The sequence below is a fragment of the Cibotium barometz genome, chromosome 16 (genome assembly GCF_041138505.1).
Source record: "Cibotium barometz isolate CiBa-2024 chromosome 16, ASM4113850v1, whole genome shotgun sequence".
NCBI lineage: Eukaryota > Viridiplantae > Streptophyta > Polypodiopsida > Cyatheales > Cibotiaceae > Cibotium > Cibotium barometz.
This window is the reverse complement of record NC_141061.1, coordinates 582,631-603,622: the sequence shown is the minus strand read 5'-3', so window position 1 is coordinate 603,622 and position 20,992 is coordinate 582,631. Positions and strand designations below refer to the sequence as shown.

Sequence of the window (20,992 nt, the reverse complement as noted above, 5' to 3'; positions counted from 1 at the left end):
CATTCTCCTGGAAAGCTCCCCTACCAACTTGTTGACCCCTAGCATAACCACCACCTCTTCCTCTTCCACCTGCAATAACACTTAACCGTTGCAGGATCTAGATGCTGGAGATGGCACATCGGTAGTAGCAGCACATTGGCAGTCTCAGGGCCTATCACAGTGCTTCCTTTCAGATTTTTGGAAGAGGCTTTGGGACAGCTTTCGACCGACGAAGATCACTCTCTTCCATTGGCTGATGGCACATGGGAGTCTGGTGGTGGGTACTTGGCTGGCAGTCAGAGGTCGGTCAGCAGCTTGCCCCCCAGGAGTCTCAGCAACATTGCCTTTGGGATTGCTCGAGGGCTCAACAGATTTGGCAACGGATTCTCCGCATCTTCGCTATGGATAGGGCATCAACCCGGATCATCACTTGGGGTAATGTCGCTTGGGCCACCGAGGCTAGAGTGGTCAGGACTTATAAGGAGGATGGGGGAGGACTAGCCCTTCAAGTCTCCCACCATCGTATTGCAGTAGTACAACAAGTGTCTGGTAACCAGGCTCATGCCGGCGATGGGAGATTTGCAGTAGCATAGCAGCTTGGCACATCTGGCGTGCTAGATGTAGCAAGGCCATCGAGGGTACCCACTCTCCGCCGGCTGAGACCATCAGGAGCATATGGCTTGACAACATTCACACCCTCCGCGGTCAGTGGGGGAAGCTGCAGGGAGGTTCTGACCGCATGCGGAAGCAGTGGGAAGCCTTCTTGAGACTTTGGAGGCCTAGCCCTTTCCTCACAGCTAGAGGCAGTGACCCCATTTGGCATTACAGACCACCTATGTAGTTGTTCACCCCCCCCCCCCCTCCCCCTGTATGAGATAGCCTTCTCCTCATAGAGCGGCCAGCCCGAGGAGAAGCATCTCTTCCCCTTATGATCACTTGTTTCCCGCCCTTATATGAGGTGAGTTTGTATTTAGCCCTTCGTGGTTGTACTTAGCCCTTTGTGGCTGTTTTTTCTTTAACTAATTGAAGGATCTTTTTCCCAGAAAAGAAGGAAAAAAAAAGAGTAAGTTTCCGCGTATTGGTCAAGTTCTTGAAGCCAGAGGCTCACGTGCCCTCTCTTGGGGTAGAACCAAATTGGTTCTGGGCCTTGCCAATAGCTGCCTTGGGCAATGCGGGCTGGGAAGCCTTCGGCTTTCCATTGTTGTACTTTATTTTGGCACTTTGCGCAAGCACGAGTGCCCGTTCGAAAGTTGGTGGTTCAATTATATGCACATCCCATTGAATCTATGTAACTAATCCAAAAAGGAACTACCCTCTCTTGTCGTCTTCCAATTTTCTCAACTGTAAGGCTAGGTGACTGACTTTGTTGGCAAAATGGAGAAATGGTTGCACGTAGTAGTGCAATCCCCTGAACTGGTCCTCAAGCCACTCAAGATAATCATAGTTGCCAGGTGTTTCATGAAACGTGTTTCATAAACGTTTCTTTCATTTCCCAGAAGTTTCAAAAACATTTGATACACAAAGGGAGAGTACAGGCCCCAAAATTTATATACAAGTTTATAATATGTTAAAAATATGTTGCCTTCCTTGCAAAACAATATTAAACATGCATCGTTTACACATTAAAACATGTTTACAAGCTAAAACTAAAGAATCTGGGTGACCCAATTACAGTGGGCACCCAACTGAGTCACTGACCAATTGGCATAAATAAACTGGCAACATCAAGAATCAAGATCTAGATTCCATCATCAATAATGGCACTCAAAGTGATCACAAAAAGTTTGAATCCTGAGCTGATACAAAAAAAGTAAACTGAAGTCTGAAATACACAAAAAGCCTGGCATTCCAGACAATGAAACTCAAAAAAAGGAAGGCTTTTCAAAGGATCGAAGGCATCAATCCACTCTAACTCTCCTGGATCCCACTGAAGATCTCTGATAAGACTGCCACCATATAACCACAAACACCAAGAGCCATGAGTCACTATCTGAGGAGAAGGGTCAATGAACCAATGCTTCCCCGAACGACCAACAATCCTCACTGGACTACACCTAGTATCTGGGATGATCTCCTCCATACTACATCTCCTCAATCTCCCTCCAGGCATGATAGGGTAAATGATGCAGTCTGTAGTCTCCTGGCCTGGGAGAGAGATGGCCTGCAGAGGTATGCCTATCCTCGAAAACTCCCAACCAATTCGGATGATAGTCTCCGCCGTGAAAGGTCCCAGAAAGCCACTCATGCAAAATAGCTGCATCAATCTGATCAATACAAATGCGAGAGTCCCTAAGATACTGAATGGATGCAGCTCTCCAATCCTCCGGAAGACTTAAAGGTCTTCCAAGCAAGAACTATGTATACACATCTCTCCCATCCTTACCACTACATATAACAAGATGCACCAAGTCGCTGACCAACCTCATCCCTAATGAGCTCGTTCCACATAATAGGTTGTCAGTCAGCCTCATCCAAAGACCTAGGAAGCCTTTGTCGCAAAAAAGATCTCATGCTTCTCCATGCTCTGACCATGGCTGCAATAAGAGGGGAAAAAGATGTGCTGATATCAGCCTCTGTAAACAAAAATCGTGTGCTGAGAATCTAGTCTCTCTCGACCCAGGGTGTACATCCGGAAATCTGAGACAAGAAAAAATCCTTCCAAGGCTCAGTGCCTGGTAGGAAACCTCTAGCCACAAGTTTGCAAAGCAATGCCCTGCACTAAACATCCGGATCGATAATATTCAAGCCCCCCCTCTCGTTTGGGCTGAATAACTGTGAGCCAACCTACCCTTGCACGAGTGTCTGAGGTGCCATTCAAACCCAACCAAAGAAAATTGCGGATCAATCTCCACAATTGACCAATGCACGCACAAGAGAAGCACCAACAAGAGGAAATAAACCAAGCTGAGGCAAGCAATACCTGATAAGCCCACCAAAGCTCTGGAAGCTAAATCTAATCTCCTGGTGCTCCAATGGAGGAGCTTCTTTCGAATACTCATAAGTACCGGAGCAAACTACTCTGCATGAGAAATATCAATCCCAACTTGGCATCCCAAATATCTAGCAGTGCATTCTCTGCTGATCCAAGTAAAACCAAGCTTTGCACCCCAAGCAACTCTCGGTGAATCACTAACCCAAAAACCAACAGATTTGTGCCAATTAATGATGGCCCATGCTGCCAAACAGAACTCCTCTACTGCTACCCGGAAGGAACATAAGCATATATGTGAAGCCTCCAAGAACATGGCTGTGTCATCAGCTAACTCAGAGTCAACCATTTTCTCTTGACTACGAAGAGGCAACCTCAATCCAGAAATACGAGCAGTGGAGCGGAGAAAGATGCTCATGGCCTCTGCAACTATGATATATAATAATGGGGCTAAAGGGCAACCCTACCGTACAGAGTGAGAAATCTGAAACCGCTCTCCTCTATCATCGCAAGCGAGCACTCTATTGTGGGCATCACGATACATGCATGAAACTCCCTTGATCCATCTCTGAGAGAAGCCCATATGGCTGAGAGTACCCTCAAGGAAGTCCCAATCCACTCTATCATAGGCCTTCTCAAAATCCAAGAGCAGAATGGCTCAGGGCTGATTGCTCGCTTTAGCCAATTCCACGGTCTCCCAAAACGAGAATATGTTATCAAAGATGCTCCTACCGTGTAAGAATCCATTCTGAGTATCATGAATGACATCCTGCAAAATTGGCTGCAATCTGATGCTCACTGCCTTAGCAAGAATCTTATAGGCAATCCCAAGTAAGCTGATAGGTCTCCACTTGCCAATCATTCTCTTATCCCCACTCTTAGGAATAAGATAAATAAGCCCCTCAGTGAGAGAAGAAGGCATAGAACCTGTGTCCCACATCTCCTGCAAAGCCGATGTGATCTCAGCCACAATCTCATCCCAAAAAGTAATGAAAAAAACAGGGGAGAGGCCATCCTCCCCTGGACACTTACCATGAGGTAAGGCATGAAGAGCATGACTAAACTCCTGCATAGAAAAAGGGACATCCACAGCGGCACACATCTCCTCAGTGATCAAATGTGGCAATGCAGTCCAAACCTTCCTCTGTGCCTTGTGTCTCAAATCAAAGTGCGGCTCAGCACTAAGAAGCTGGCGATAGAAATCGGTGGCAATCCATCTAACCATAAGAGGATCTGAGTGAAGAGTGCCATGTGAATCCTGCAAACTGCCTCACACACTCTCTGGCATGGGATGGGTCGTGAGTAGCAAAGAAATGTTTGTTACATCTGCCACCCATCTGTGTCCAAAAGGATTCCTAGGCATGGAAACGGTACTCCGTGCGCTGCTCAAGAGAGTGATGAAGTTTTGCCCGAACAATACATAAAGAATCTGCAACCCATTGAGCATGAGGATGTTTCTCTTGCTCTTTCTGCAAGCCAATCCACGTCTAATAGCCCTTTCTAAATCCAAGGCCTCTTGCCTCTTAGACAGGGCACATGTGTGATAAAAGTCACTACTATCATAGAGAGCAGAGGTCAGGCTTTGAGAGGTCTGTAAGAAATCATGAGATCTCCAAATATCAAGCATACGACGCGATAGCTCTGCATCTGAAAACAAATGATTAGGGATGCGTACATGGGGTGCTGAAATCCTGGGAGCCAACAGTCCCCAGGTGAGGGGCTTATTTTCCTTATGCCTAAGAGTGGGAATAAGTCCTTGATTGGACAGTGGAGACCTATCACCTTACTTGCGACTGCATATAACATACTTGGTAAGATAGTGAGCATTAGATTGCAGCCAATTTTGGTGGATGTCATTCATGATACTCAAAATGGGAGGAGCATCTTTGATAACATTTTCTCATTTTGGAAGGCCGTGAAATGGGCCAAAGCGAGTAATTAGCCTTTAGCCATTCTGCTTTTGGATTTTGAGAAGACTTATGATAGAGTGGATTGGGACTTCATTGAGGCTACTCTTAGCCATATGGGTTTCTCTCAGAGATGGATCAGGGAAGCTTCATGCATGTATCATGATGCCCACAATAGTGTGCTGGCTTGGAGTGATAGAGGAGAGCGGTTTCAAGTACGTCAAGGATGCCCTTTAGCCCCATTTCAGATCTCTCGCTCAGTACGCCATGACCATCTTACTCCGCTCCATTGGTGGTATTTCTGGATTGAGGTTGCCTCTTCGTAGTCATGAGGAGCTGGTTGACTCTGAGTTAGCTGATGACACATCGATGTTCTTGGAGGCCTCACACATATGTTTATGTTCCTTCTGGATGGCACTGGAAGAGTTTTGTTTGGCAACACGGGCCCTCATTAATTGGCACAAATATGTTCGTTTTTTGATTAGTGACTCGCCAAGAGTTGCTTGGGTTGAAGAGCTTGGTTTTACTTGGATCAGCAGAGGATGCACAGCTAGATACTTAGAATGCCAGGTTGGGGTTGAAATTTCTCTTGCACAGCAGTCTGCTCCAATACTTACAAGTATTCGGAAGAAGTTTCTTCATTGGAGCTCTAGGAGATTGAATTTAGCCTCCAGAGCATTAGTGGCTAATCATGGCCATGAGCACAATTAAACATAGCCATTAAACAATCCACAACGCACAGAGGCCAGAATGGGCCTACCCCCTACTTGGATTATTTCATTCTCCAAGGAGAAATATAGCATGTACAAGCTTTGAGGGCCTTACTCTCCCCATGGGAGATGCCGGATTATCCATATACAACCATAAACCTGCCCTTCATCCAATATGGCTATCCAACATGTCCTTCCATAGGCGCACAAACATGTATAACAGCCCACATGGCTCTTCCATACGCATATAAACTTGTATGATAACCCATATGGCTCTTCCACAAGCACATAAACCTGTAAACCAGCCCATGTAGCTCATTCATGAGCTCATAAACCAGTGAATCGGCCCATGTGGCTCATTCATGAGCTCATCAACCTTTTTACTAGCCCACGTGGCTCATTCATGAGCTCATAAACCTGAAGACGAGTACATGTGGCTCATCCATAAGCGCATAAACCTGTATAACAGCTTGTTTGTCGCATCCATGAGCGCCAAAACCTATAAAATAGCTTGTGTCACATAAAACCAGATATTTCAGCAAGCTTTAGGACTATTTTGCTGGAATTCAACCAAGATGGTGTAGAGTAGTGAAAATCATCTTCCCCAAGCTGGATATGGCTATGGTGGGCTTAGAAATGAAGAGAAATGGTTAAAAATCAGAGTTTTCAGCCTCCAAAAACTTGATTGAAGCTCAAACTCGTCCAAGACCTGACTCTCTCATGTTCAAATAAGCAAGAAACTGCTACAACACCATGTGTAGAGCTGAATTGACAAGTGTGAGGACACTTGTACCTGTAGCAAGGCTGGCTGCCCGGCACACTACGTGGTGGCTCTTCTCCGGACAGTATGTCCGGAGTCCTCAATACTCACGGCGGGGGAAAATAAGTGGGTAATCTCAAGAAACTGGAACGGATGAGGATCGATGAAGTTTATGGTGGAGGGGTGTGAATGGGATGGAGTGGCAGAAAGGTGGAAAGGTTGGGTGGAGATGGGAGAAGCGGAAGGAAGGCGAACAAATGGTGGGGAAGAAGATGGAAGACGGAAAGGTTGGGGCCGAGCAGGTGGAGGACGATTTAGATGGGAAGGGGGCGGAACAACCTCCTCCGAAGGCAAGTACTCGTTGTGGCAGAGGAACTGGAAGAAGAGTAAGAATCCGATGAAATCAAAGTGGGAGTGGAAAAGGTTACCTGGAGGACCACAGTGGATGTGGGATGTGTTGATTGTGGTGCAGACTCTGGTGGAAACGACCGTGGACGGAACTAGGATTCATCGCCGGATCCGCCAATGTAGTAGAGTTTCCGTCGAGAATGTTCTCCACCGTTGCAGAGTTGCCGATGATAGGATTCTCCACCGCTGCGGAACTGCCGTCGATGGCCATCGCAGATACACACGCAGAATACTGGGCCATGGATGGGGCCGAACACAGCAGCCAAAGGAACCGACCGATGGAGAGTTGGTAAGGTACCGGGTGGCGAGGTAAATTGTCAGCCCTTGCTGTAGAGAGAAGGAGAGGCAACAAGTAGGAACGAAGGAGACTTGAGAATTTTTATTTTTGCATTTTTTTTTTATTTCTTTCTTTTTTTAGGGAGCTGCTGCCTGCTGGCAAGGAAGGAAGGCGGGGCTGGGTGCTAACTTAGGAAGGAAAAGGGGGGGGGGGGGTGGGGGTGTTGTTGGCGTGCGAGAAAGGGAAGGGGGGAGGCTATGTGCGAAGGAGAAAAGGAGGGGTTGCGTGCAAAGATGGAGAAAAGGGGAGTGGGGGCTGTGTGCGAGTATAGAAGAAGGGAGGGGGGGCCGCGTGGAGTGAGGGGCTTGGCGAAGATAGAAGAAAAAAAAAGAGGGGCAAGGGGGGGGGGGTGCGGGGGGCTGGCGGAGATAGATGAATGGGGGGAAGCCACGAGGAGGCAGGTCGTGGAGAGAGAAGTAAGATTGGAGGGGGGGGGGGTGGGCTGGGCTTGCGAAGATAGAAGAAGGGGGGAGCCGCATGGAGGGAGGTTGTGGTGAGATGGGGGGCCACATGTGAAGAGAGAATGGGGAGAGAGGAAGAGAATAGGGGGCGGGGGGGGGGGGGGAGGCACGTGGAGGGAGGGCGTGGGGGAAGATATCGACGACACGGGGCTGCTTGCAAGGACAGAGGGGGAAGGCCATGCGTGAAGAGGGATGGTGAGAAAGAAAGAAAGAAAGATATATTAAGCGTCTACTAAAGACCCAATGGGCCTATGAGACCAAAGTGATACAGTAATCTCCATGGCATATCTCATCATGGAATGGAAAATAAAACAAAAAGAAAACATAAACATAGCTATCTCACCGGGGTGATACAAAACTGTCCATGAAAACTCATCATGGAATACTAAGAGCATAGAAACATGAGAGCAGCATCAGCTCCGAGTAAATGGTATACCACTCTCCAAAATATCAAGCATGGGGCTAATCAGTATAGCCGAGTGGTCTCCCTCATCTATGTCATGTGGAAAGGTAGCTCGATGGCAATGGAGCATGTCATGGATCTCGAGCTCATGAGGTGATCGTGGCCGACAGCCGGGGGGCCCAGGGCGCTGGGCACGCTGGAGTGTGGAGGCTCGGTCCGAGGTAACTCCTCTAAAGGAAGGTAGGTCCGGAGCAACTCATGGAAGGTCCACAAGATCCACTATATCAGTGTCCTCCACCTCCTGGGTCCGGAAGAAACTGGTGATGGTTGGCTGGGCAAGGGAGGGGGCGGGGTGGCTGGGGCCACAGCTCTCACATATCCTGTGTAGTGTTCTCTTGTCCTACGTGCTCTCTTGCAGATTGTTGCTACCATGTGTTGGTAGAACAATAGAGAGCAGATGGTAGGGAACATGGGCACTTGAGAGAGTAGTGTGAGTTGCAAGACTACACCGACAACCACTTTGTTTGCAATATTGTATTCATATGCATTGGTGTCAGAAATGCCCATGACACTATGTACTTGATTCTCCCAAGATCAATAAACTTTATTTGAGAGAGGGACTGGCCGTTCCGGCTCATTGTGCGTCTCTTGTCAATTCAGCAAATTACTTCTTGTATTGAGCATGTTGTCCATTAAATCTTGGTGTATTTAAGTGTATTGATTAGCATTGTGTTCAACCAAGTTACATTGGTATCAAAGCATAGAGCATACGGTTCTCTTTTTTTTTTTAAGAACGGAGACTTCTATTAAGTAGTATGAAAAAAATTTTACAAAATCGAGATTTCACACCAAGCAAGGTGGAGATCTCAACCAATCAAGAGCCCTGTGCTGCCAATAGAGTTCCGAATGAGAGTATGTGAAAAAGATACCAATGTCCCACTCTCTCATAAACTGGCCGCGCTTCCTCTCCGTAGCCCTCGAAGATTCCTAGATTCTAGCCCAATAACAGACCTCCACTAATTGGTGACCAGACCACCATGAAGAGAAACCCAGATAAAGGAGGAAATCTGTGGGGCTTCCTATAAGAATGCCACAATCTTCGCCAAAATACCCTCTAAATGTCAGTCGAAATGCCATAAGATTCCCAATGGGGTCTAAGAGTAGGGACACTCAGATTGTGTCCCAAGATAAGATCTCTGGCATTCCGCACCGTATAACTAAAAAAAGGCATGCTTTTAAAGGGTTACAAGCATCCTTCCACTCTCACTCACCGGGGTCCCAATGCAAATGTCTGATAGGGCAACCACCATACAACCAAGGCTTACACTCTCTGTGATCATCCCTAGGAGGGGGGGGGGACGGGGGAGGGGGTCAACAAAGATGTGCTTCCCTTACCTGCCAACAACTTTGACTGGACGAATCTGGGGGCCCTCAATAAAGACCTACACGTCACATCTCTCCAGCTGCCATCCATCCTGTACAGAAAAAAAAAAGACCGGTACATCATCCTCCCTAGGCAAGGGGAGACCCATAACCTGAAGAGGAACACCTGTCCCAAAAAAAACCCCAAACCAAGAATGATGACGGCCATCCAAGAAAGATCCAATAATCCAGTGGTTGGGAATGGCTACATCAATCTGTGCAATCCTCCGGCTAGAGCCTCTCAAATGCTGTGTGAAATCCAATCTCTGTACCTCGGTGAGGCTCTGAAGCCTCTTCCAAGCCAGCACTATGGGGCATAGGGTCTCCCACCCAGCCCAAAGAATATGCATAGCTGCCCCAAGAGGCCTACCATGCACATCTAAGATCAAATCATTCCACAGAATGGGCTGCTGGTTAGCTTCCTCCACTGAACGCGGGGGGATGTGTACCAAAAAACTCCTCAGGCAGTCCCAGGCCCGTAGGAGGGACCTAACCAAGGGGGATGAAGGGGAGCAGTGATTTGCATCCGAAAAAATAAAGCGTAAGCTGAGAGTCCAGTTACCTCCGCGAATAGGGACACACTTCGTGATCTGCTGCATGAGAAAGTCCTTCCACGACTCAGTGCCTGGAAGAAAGCCCCTAACAACAAGCTTACAAAGCAAAGCCTTACATTGCACCTCAGGGTCAATGATATTCAATCCCCCTTCCTGCTTAGGCCTGATAATGGTTTCCCAAGAAACTCTGGCCCCCCTGGTGTGTGCATTTCCATCAAGCCCTGACCAAAGAAAGTTCTGAATAAGGCGACGAAGCTGGCCAATGCAACCCTTATGAAAAATCCAACACGAAACAATAAACCAAGCCGTGGCTACTCCAGTGATGAAGTTTGCTTTTAATGCTTAAGAGCACTGGAGCAAACTGTTGTGCAGGGGAGATGTCAACGCCCACCTGACAACCAAGGTATCTGGCAGAGCATCCTCTCTCAATCCAAGTAAAACCAACATCTGCACCCCAATCTGCAGAGGAAAATCACTAATCCAAAAACCAACTGACTTATGCCAATTGACAGTAGCTCCTGCTGCCAAACAAAAGGCCTCCAAGGCTGTCCGGAAAGCACATAAACAAGCATGTGAAGCCTCAAGGAACAACGCCGTATCATCTGCCAACTCAAAGTCTAAAAACTCTTCGTCCGTGCATAAAGGCAGCCTGAGACCCACAACACCAGGGGCAGCCCAAAGAAACCTACTCATAGCCTCAGCTACAATGAGGTACAGTAAAGGGGCGAGGGGACAGCCCTGCCTCACTGAACGGGAAATCTGAAAACGCTCGCCGCGCCCCCCACAAGCTAAAACAGTGCTATGAGCATCCTTGTATAGGCAACACACCCCTCTGATCCAGTTTTAAGAAAACCCCATGTGTGCGATAGTGCCCTCCAAAAAATCCCAATCCACTCTGTCATAAGCTTTTTCAAAATCAAGCAAAAGAATGGCAAGAGGCTGCTGACTAGACTTTGACCACTCGACAACTTCCCAAAAAGAAAAGATGTTATCAAATATAATCCTTCCTTGGAGGAACCCATTCTGTGTATCATGGATAGTCCTTTGGAGAATCAGGTGCAACCTTATACTCAAGGCTTTAGCTAAGATTTTATATGCAGATCCAAGGAGGGTGATGGGCCTCCATTGCTTGATGTCAGTCTTGTCCCCACTCTTCGGGATAAGGTGAATCAGCCCCTCCGTGAGGTATGGCGTTATCATACCCGACAAGAACATTTCCTGAAGGGCAACAGTGATAGCATCTCCAATATGATCCCAAAAAAGAATAAAGAAGGCGGGAGAAAGACCATCATCCCCTGGCCATGAACCACTGGAAAGAGCATGCAGTGCGTGAAGGAATTCATCCTTCGAGAAAGGGCATCCAGGGAAGAACACACAGCATCTATAATGTGCCTCGGCATGCACTCCCAAACTTTCTGTCGCCCGTGCCACATCTCTCTGAGGATCACCGTGAACACTAGCTACCTCTACACTTAGAACACTTGGACAGCCATACAGTCAATGTTGGACAGCCATACGGTTCTCTTTCACTTCTATTGTGAGGGACGATCACCGTGAACACTAGCTATCTCTACACTTAGAACACTTGGACAGCCATACAGTGAATGTTGGAAATGCTAACACGAGGCGAGGACAATGAAATGCATGCCTCCAATGCTTTACAAGATGAGAAAACTCATGTGGTGCACAATAGGCAACATGAATATGTGGGATAGCTGTCTCATGGCAAAGAGAAGATGAAGGAAGAAGAGTCCATAGTCTTGAGGGCTGAACTTACTCGTATGCAGGCTCTTCTCCATGCACAACAAGAAGAATTGAAGCTCTACCGCCGCAAGGATCCATTGGTACATGACCGTTCGAAAGCCAAGAAAGTCGAATATTATATGGATCATGCAATGGCAATGATTGCTCAAGAGTTGCACATGCAACCTAGGGATGTAGCATGTGCATACTTGGCTCGTACCGAGGATGCCTATGTAGAAAGGGCAACCATCCCACATGTCTTGGAATCCCCTATGTCTAAGACGGTGGCCTGCCTACGAACCTCGCCTCCTTGCGCCCCCAGCTCCCGCCTTTCCTTCGCTCCCTCTCCTTCTTGTGCAGCTGCGCTAGCCCCTCCCTCCTCCTCACTGCGCCATCCCCACCACCTTCTCTCAGCCTGCGCATGCCCCCCCACCCCCTCGCTGCCTGTCGCCTGCCCCTCCCTCTCCCCCAGCCCTTCCCTCCCCCTCTCTCCGCCTACTATACTGGTGTGTGTGCAAGCCCTTCTCTTCCCCCGCCTCAGCCCCCCCCCCCTCCTCCGCCCCCGCTATCCTCTCTCCTTCCGCCTCGCCGTTTCCTCGTAGGGCTGTGTCCCTCCCGTTGGTGACCCCGGTCTCTGGCCTTTTCCCTATGGAAGACTCCATGGAAGCCGCTCCGACTACCCCTGCCGATTCCGGTCTCCGTTTGGAGTTCACAGATGCACATCATCAGTTGTTTGTTTCCACAGTATCCGCTCTTGAGGCCTCCTCCTTGGTCTGCAAGATAGTGGGTAGCCGTCCGATGCGGAGAGAGCTTCGCGACCTTCTGCAAGGCAACCTCGTTGGCGTGCCTGCCAAGATCGTCAGCGTCGATTTTTTGGGACGTGGCTACTACCAGGTGGATTTCGAGTCCCCCCAGGCAGCTCAGACGGTGCTGGCTCAGAGCCCCATTGCCCTCCGCTCATCCCGGGCGTTCCTGGCGCGATGGACTCACGGTTTCGACACCGCTTCTGACCCGCTAGCACGCGCGACAGGTTTCCCCATCACTATCTGCTTTCCTGGACTCCGCAGGGAGTACTTGCCCCTCTTGTCATCCATTGGCAAGGCGTTCGGGCAGGTGGTGGAGATGCCTCAGACAGCGGCTTCAGTGATAGCTCGGGCAGCAGGACTCCCCGGCCATTCGTGTTGTGGTTCCGTCACCGGAGTCCCTCCCGAAGACGATCCTCCTCCCTTGTCTTTCTGGAGGACATCTGATACAGCGCGTGGAGTATTCGGGCCTCCCCGGCCAGTGCTACATCTGTCGGGAGATGGGCCACCTCGCACGCGCCTGTCCCCACAAGGGGGTTCATCCTTCACGTTCTGCCGCCTCTGGACCCCCTTCAGGAGGCCCGAGGGGTGGCCATCCACCTCAGAGACCGGACATCCCTGGCTCATCTCAGCAGGCGCCATCATCTGACGAGCAGGCCCCCCCGGCGGAGGATGCCGCGCAGACCCAGGAGGCTGGCGGATGGCAGGAGGTTCACCAGCCGAAACGCCCGGCCCGCAGGCAGCACACGCTGGCGGACAGGTGACTCCGGCTGGCGTCCAGGCACCTACCTGCACTTATGCTCCAGTTAGGGATAGGCGGCCAGCAGGTCCCACCCCGATGGACGAGGATTCAGTCTCAGTGCCTGTTGAGGCCGCCGGTGGAGCCCCCCATGTGGAGACCCCGCTCCCGCCTCCCCCGCAGGGGGCCCCGCCCCCTCCATGGAGCAGATTCCTGAGGATCCCGGGCCGCACTCCGCGACCCCCGGCCCCTCTTCCCCTCACTCGGAGGGCACTCCTTCCACCCCCCCTCTCCCCCCCCCCCCCCAGCCCCCCCCCTCCCGCCTCCCCCGGCGGCCCCCCCTGACACCTCTCCTCTGGCAGATGCCTCTCCATCCTCTCCTCGCTCTCCCCCCTCCTCTCCGCGAGCCGCCATCCCTCCCTCGGCCTCTCCAGGATACTCCTCCAGACCACCCACTGCCCCAGGGCAGCGCAGCTGGGTAGGCCAGAGTTCAGTTCAGCGGCTGTTCCACCGCCACTCCGGGCCGGTGGAGATGGCGATCCTAGCTTCGCCTGCCACAGAGTTCTCTCCAGCCTCCCCTAGGGGACCCCCGCGAGTGATGGGGCTCCCAGTGGATTACGGTTTCTTCAGGTGTCTCCAGCTGGATGCTGGCCCGTTCGAGACACTGGTCGCGCCCTTGCGAGTATGCGTGGTGTGCCATCCATCTCGTTCTCCTTCAGTGGTGAGCAGCATGGTGGCCTTCTCCTTTCCTCTCAATGTTGCCCCAGACACAGCATGGGATTGCAACTCTGTAGAGGAAGTTTTGCGTGATCAGATACTGGAGTTTTCTCACCACTTCAGTGACTTGGGGCTCACGGACCTATTGCAGACCCGATTACACTCAGCCCGCATGAGCTTGTTTGGTATAGGAGATTGGCGGGCGGATCCGGTCCACACCTCAGTTGAGGCGGTGCTGCTGATTCTCCTCCACGCCGCCCCGAGGATGCAGCCTACCTTTAGATACATATATGCAGAGGATTGGTCTCACGCCTATGCCCTGGACAGGGCGAAGGTGGAGTGGGGCTGGACACAGAGACAGGTCACCCTCTTTTTGGAGAGACTCCGCACCCGGACAGACAGTGACTATTCTCCCTCCAAGCCGGCGCCCAAGACTCACAGAGTGGAGGGCAGCTCATCCGGGCCAGCTGAGAGGGGTGAGCCAGTGGCAGCCGCTTCACTTGCCATAGCTCATCCATGAGGATCCTCTCATGGAACATCCAGGGTCTTGGTGGACCTCGCTGCTACATTGGTCGGGGCAGACTTCGCCAGGAGATCCAGAGGGCTCTCGTTGGAGGGCCCATAGATATCCTTTTCATCTAGGAGCACCACCTTTCTGCCGGGCGCACCCGCACCTGCGGGAAGATCTTGCCAGGCAAGAGTCACACTTTTTGGTCACCGGCATATGGCTCCCAGGGGAACCAAGGTGGAGTATGCATCTCAGTCAGCGAGCAGCTTCTATCCGAGGTTGTGGATTCTGGCACTCTGGTTCAGGGTCGAGCGCAGTGGATCATCCTTCGGGTTGGGGAAGACCGCATTGGCTTCCTCAACTTCTACGCCCCTAATGGGGCGACCGGGAGAGCTGAGTTCTGGAGCACCATTAGGCAGTCCCTCCCCATGGCAGACCATTGGTGCCTAGGGGGGGATTGCAACATGCTGGAGGATGCAGAGGACAGGATGGGGGGCAGCCAGGAGACCATTCATGGGCCGGAGCTCGCTGCCTGGGAGGAGCTAGTGCTGCAGGTGAGAGGCCAGGATCCGTGGACTCTCTCGGAGTTTGGCAGGATGCAGGGGATTTTATCTTTCTCGCGCTCGGATAGACGGGCCACAGGAGTTAACCTTTCCCGCATCGACAGGTTTTACATTGATGAGTGGGCTTGCGATAGAGGTGGCACTGTGGGTATACTTGCAGGCTCTTCTTTTTCAGACCACTTTCCAGTGCATCTCCAGATCGAGGACCCTACGAGAGGAGAGCGAGGCCAGAGCGTCCGGATTCCAGATTGTCTCATAGAGGAGCCCGAGATTGCGACCACAGTTGAGCAGGTCTGGCGGGAGCTTCAGTTCAGGAGAGGATCGGCAGCCAGCGATCTTGACAGGGGTTTGCAGGAGATCAGTAGGATGCTCAGACAGGCTGCCCTGGACCGTCTGGAGGCTTTCAGAGAGCAGGAGAGGAGCCTGCGGAGGAGTCTAGCTTCCCTTCAGAGATTTCAGGAGAGGGATCCTACGAGCCCTTGGATTTCAGAGCAGATGGAGTCAGCTTGCACAGAGATCAGATCCATCGAGGAGAGGAGGGTGGAGTTCCGATTCCATGCTCGGGCATCTTTTTGGACACAGGCTGGAGACAGAGTGACTCGGGATTTCTTTGAGGTGACAGGGCCTCGCTTCAGACGAGAGGGTCTCAGGCGTCTTCGGCAGGCTGATGGCCAGGTAGTGGTGGATCCCCCCAGGGTTCGGGCGATCGCCACAGATTTTTACAGGGATCTGCTCTCTGCTGAGCCAGCAAATGACAGGGTGAGAGAGACTCAGGAGGCAGTCTGGAGCTTCACGAGACCGGTTGTGCCGGCCCATTTGCAGCACTCCCTTCTCTCCCCCTTCTCGGATGCGGAACTGGAGGCGGCTCTTCAGGCACTTCCTCGGGGCAAATGCCCAGGAGAGGACGGTCTCTCAGTGGCTTTCTTCCAGAGGTACTGGGGTCTCTTGTATAGGGGTTTCAGATTGGCATTTCACGAGATCATGGAGTCGGGAGACATGCCGGACAGCATGGCAGAGGGGTTGATTCACTTGATCCCCAAAGAGGGAGGAGACAGACTGGAGATTAGACAGTGGAGACCGATCACCTTGCTAGGCACGGCCTACAAGGTCCTAGCTAAGGCGATCAGTAGGCGGCTTCAGCCTCACCTTCCGGACATCATCCACTCCACGCAGACAGGCTTCATCCAGGATAGGAGCATCCTGGATAACATCTTCTCTTTCTGGGAGGCTACGGCTTTGGCTAGATTTCGGCAGGAGGATCTGGCAGTGCTCCTTCTCGACTTCGAGAAGGCATATGATCGGGTGGACTGGGCCTTCTTGGAAGGCACTATGGAGAGGATGGGCTCCCCCCTCAATGGGTCCGTGGGGTCTCTGCACTCTACACATCGGCTCATAGCCAGGTGCTGATACAAGGCGTGCGCGGAGAGAGGTTCCAGCTCAGCCGCACTCCTCCTCTTAGCGGCCCCTGGACCCCCAGCATCAGGTGGATCTTTACAGAGCAACGATCCAGAGGAGTGGGCCTTGGTTTCGAGGAGCGTTTTGCAGCTAGCCTTCTGAGGGCCTGGGAGCATCTGAGGCCGTCACTCTTCCAGACTCCCCCGGGCACCGATGAGGAGCGCCTGAGGCAGCCATTGATCTGGAACCCCTTGATCCGACTTCCCAGTGGTCATATGGTTGGATCGCGATCTCATGTGTCGTGGGGCCCGTTGAGCTCCGGCCCAGCCCAGTCCTTAGACGACTGGATATGTTTTCAACAGCTGCCTCTAGAGGTTCAGGAGAGGAGACTCAGCGGGATGAGGGGCAGAGAGTTGATGAGGCAGGACATTGAGGCGGCCATCCCCCGGGAGTGGCGGACTCCAGTACAGGACCCTCCACCTCCACAGTGGATGGGCGTCTTTACTCGGCATGAGATCCTTCTAGCGGTCTGCGGCTCAGCAGAGAGAGTCGCCCCACTCACCTTCAAGGTGGGAGAGGGAGGCCAGCTTCAGAGGACCCAACTCGATTTGGATGAGTTCCAGGGTTGTATCTTTCAGAGGGTGCGGGTGGTCGGCTTTCATCAGAGACAGTGGCATGTAGACCCCTCACCGGCCTCGATAGGGGAGGACTATTCTTGGAGATTATAAGCTTGGGACAGCAGGCCTCTTATTCGCCTTCAGTGGGATCCAGGCGAGTGGCTTTGGCGAGATCCCTATTCGGCCCCTACCAGCCCAGGCACCCCCTTTTTTCAGTACACAGCGAGGCTGGGGCGGCGGATCCAGAGGCACAGGATAGAGGGCACCCCGGCGGCGGCCAAGCATTGGCGGCGACAGGGGCTCTCCCCTGCCTTCCTTAGGGACTTCTGGCAGCGCCTTTGGGACAGCTTCCGGCCCCGGAAGGTGACGCTTTTTCTCTGGCTTACAGCGCATAGAGGACTGGCTATGGGGGCTTGGCTAGCTTTTGGCAGACACCCAGCGTCCTGCCCTCGGTGCGGCCATGCACAGGAGTCGCAGCGGCACTGCTTATGGGATTGCCCACAGGCACAGCAGGTCTGGCAGCGCGCTCTCAGGATGGTTTTTGCAGGCTCGCCAGGTGAGATGATGGTGACGTGGGGTTCGGTGGCTTGGGCCACGGACAGCGGCCCGTCCCTTGGATACGAGGACGTCCCTGGTAGTGTGACCATCCAGGTCTCTGACAGGGCGATGCCGGTGGTTCCGACGCCAGACTTCTCTTCGGCAGTCCCCCAGGAGGGAGACGGGCACAGATGGGAGATGATCAGCAGCATGACGGCTTGGCACATATGGAGAGCCCGATGCAGGGAAGCCATAGACCGCCAGGCGATTCCACCGGCGGAGGTCATACAGGCTCTCTGGGTGGACATCATTCACACCTTGAGAGGACACTGGGGGAAACTTCAGGGCGACTCGGATCGCATGAGAGATCGCCGCAAGGCGTTCCTCCGCACTTGGCAGCCTGGCCCTTTCCTCACCGCGAGGGGCGAGGACGTCACTTGGCACTACAGGCCTCCAGTTTCGCTCTTCTCACCTCCCGCATGTACTACTAGGTAGCACCCCCCAGAGAGCGGCCAGCCACGGGGGTGGAGCTCCGGTGTTCACTGTATATATTATCCCTCCTTGTGAGGTGAGCTTTGTAGCCTTATGGCGTCTTCTCATTAACTAATAGAAGGATCGTTTTTCCCCCAAAAAAAAAAAAAAAGAACTTATGTCTAAGAGGATGAATCTACATGCTATGGGAGAGGAACCATCGGCGACTTCACACCATGGAGGAGTACCTTATGTAGCCCATGAAGGATACAATGTTTATGGCAGTGGTCAAAATGTATGTCAAATGCCATTGCCGGTTGAAAATGTGTATGCACAACACATGCAACATGGGCTGCAATTTTCTGTTGGTGCAGGTATTCCGCGTATCTCTCGTGCCACTCATGCCTTCAAGTGTGCTCGTGAGGGAGAAGCTATGGCTGAAAATGCACCAATGCATGTTGAGGGGCCAGCCATGCCTCATGCTTATAAGGCACATGTATCTATGCCTTATGCATCACCTTTTGTTCCTAAAATGATGCCAGTCTCACAGGCATAGTTGCCACAGTATGAAAATACGATACCGTACGGGAATTTTTTGTAGGATATGAAATTTTGGGATACCGTACGATAAAAAATGGTTTTTTTTTTAACACTTACAAACTATGGAGCTTCAAGCTTGAATGTTGGCTCCATTTATGCATGTCACCAAAGCCGAAAGAAAGAGAAGGTTTCAATCGGTATTACAACCCGTGTACAAAGCGGGATTACAAATGTATCTTGGTCACACCTTACACAAACTAATCGCAGCCACCACTGCCACCAAGCAATTGGAACTCAAATTGAGTTGATCCACCAAGGCTAAACCGTCATTACAAGGCAAAGAGAGAGCTGTCCAAAACCTGCAAAATAATGGACAGCCACCTAAAAGGGACCAAAACCAAGATAAAAATGATCCAAAGGCTGAAAATAACTCTACCAAGAAGCGTCCCTTCAAAGTGAGAGACTATGGTCTCACTCCCTAGTAGAAAAAGCAATATATGAGCGAGGGGAAATGCTTTACTTGTGGCACCAAGCATATTGCAAATGCATGCCCAAACAAGAAGAAGCATGATAATGCAAATGCATCAAAGCCCAATGTACATATGATTCCAGATGTGCAGGACAACACTTCACATGATAGCAAAGACAGGGTTGTATATAAAGCTTGGGAGAGCTTAAGGATCAGCCTGCTTTGTTCATGTTTGATGAATGTGCAACTAAGAACTTCATATCTACACAGATGGCAGTTGCTTTGGGTATTGAAGTGGAGGACATGGATCCTCAAATTGAAGAAGGGGCCTGTTGGTAGAGAAGTGCAGGTCATGCCTATTATTGGCAAGTTGTGCATACACATTCAAGGCTATGTGGATCATGAGGACTTTCTTGTGGCGCCTTTGAATGGCTGTGATGGAAAGGCTTGGCATACACGCATTGATCCGTGCAAGGCTTACAAGACCAACAAGATCACCTTCATGCATAAAGGCCGAGAGCATGTAATTGATGCTGGTGAAGAGGGTAATACCATTCCCCTTGTATCTCATGTACAAATTGAGAAAGTAATAAAAAAGAGTGTTTTTGCATACTTGATTTTTATACGGGATAATGTTGAGGAAAATAATGTACATGTAAACACTCTTAGTAATGATAGGCTAAAATTCTTGCAAGAGTACAATGATTGTTTTACTCATGAGCTACCAAATGAGTTGCCACCCGTACGAATGGAAGATCATCACATTGATCTTGTGCCAAGTAGCTCACCACCTAATAGGCCAGCCTATCATGTAAGTGCATCCCAAAAAGAGGAGATCATGAAGGAGGTAAATGAGCTTCTTAAGAAGGGTTTGGTTCACCCAAGCTCTTCCCCATATTGTTCATCCGTCCTCTTGGTTCAAAAGAAAGATGGACCCTTTCGTATGTGTGTGGATTATAGAGCTTTCAATAAGCTCATGATAGGCCAGCCTATCATGTAAGTGCATCCCAAAAAGAGGAGATCATGAAGGAGGTAAATGAGCTTCTTAAGAAGGGTTTGGTTCAGCCAAGCTCTTCCCCATATTGTTCATCCGTCCTCTTGGTTCAAAAGAAAGATGGACCCTTTCGTATGTGTGTGGATTATAGAGCTTTCAATAAGCTCATCATCAAGAATCGGTTTCCGATTCCACGCATAGACGACATCCTTGACAAGTGGCCAGTCCAAAAGCGATTAAATCCACACAATGTCCATGTGAGAAATCAAATTCACTTGCTCACACATGACCCACTATCATACATGACTCAACCACAATGAAGAGCTGTTCACACATACACAAACACATATCTCCCATCTCACAAAGCATTGTATTCATGCCATTCACATGCATCTCCATCAAGACTCACTAGATGAGACATCAAATCCAATCTCCCATCTCACAAAGCATTGTATTCATGCCATTCACATGCATCTCCATCAAGACTCACTAGATGAGACATCAAATCCAATCTAAACTCACAAGATTAGACATCTATCACCGTAGTGTCTCCTAATAGTGATCTCAAATGAGAGGCAATGTAATGTAGTGTCCCTACTTACGGCAACGTGAAACCTCTCCCCAAAGAGCCAAGTAGTCACATCACAAGTCTTTTCATATACTAAGGGAAAAAGCATATAGTGATTCATGCATACCTTGCCAATCACCTCCTCATGTAGTCAATGGAGTTGCAAAATTTATAGACATTACTTACACAAGAAACAGAAAAAACTGTGAACCAAATATCATCCAAACCCTATCAATCTTTTAAACTACATCCAAACCCCATCAATCTTTTAAGTATATGAAGTAAGCTTTCCAAGCGCAAGGCAAACAGCCACAACAAATTTATATGTTTCCTTCTTTCCTTTGCACCCATCCATGCACACCCACCACCCACACAAACTCTCACTCTTGGTCATCTCAATTATCTCAAATTTAAAAATGAAACAATGATGTCCAAACTAAAGAAGGTTGAGAGGGAAG

General features: G+C 50.5%; 1 protein-coding gene across 8 annotated transcripts in view; it reads right to left on the bottom strand.

The window, feature by feature from the left end:
• LOC147630244 (putative cyclic nucleotide-gated ion channel 20, chloroplastic) overlaps positions 1 to 20,992 on the bottom strand; it is a 141,649-nt gene that overhangs the window by 97,442 nt on the left and 23,215 nt on the right. The window lies entirely within an intron of this gene.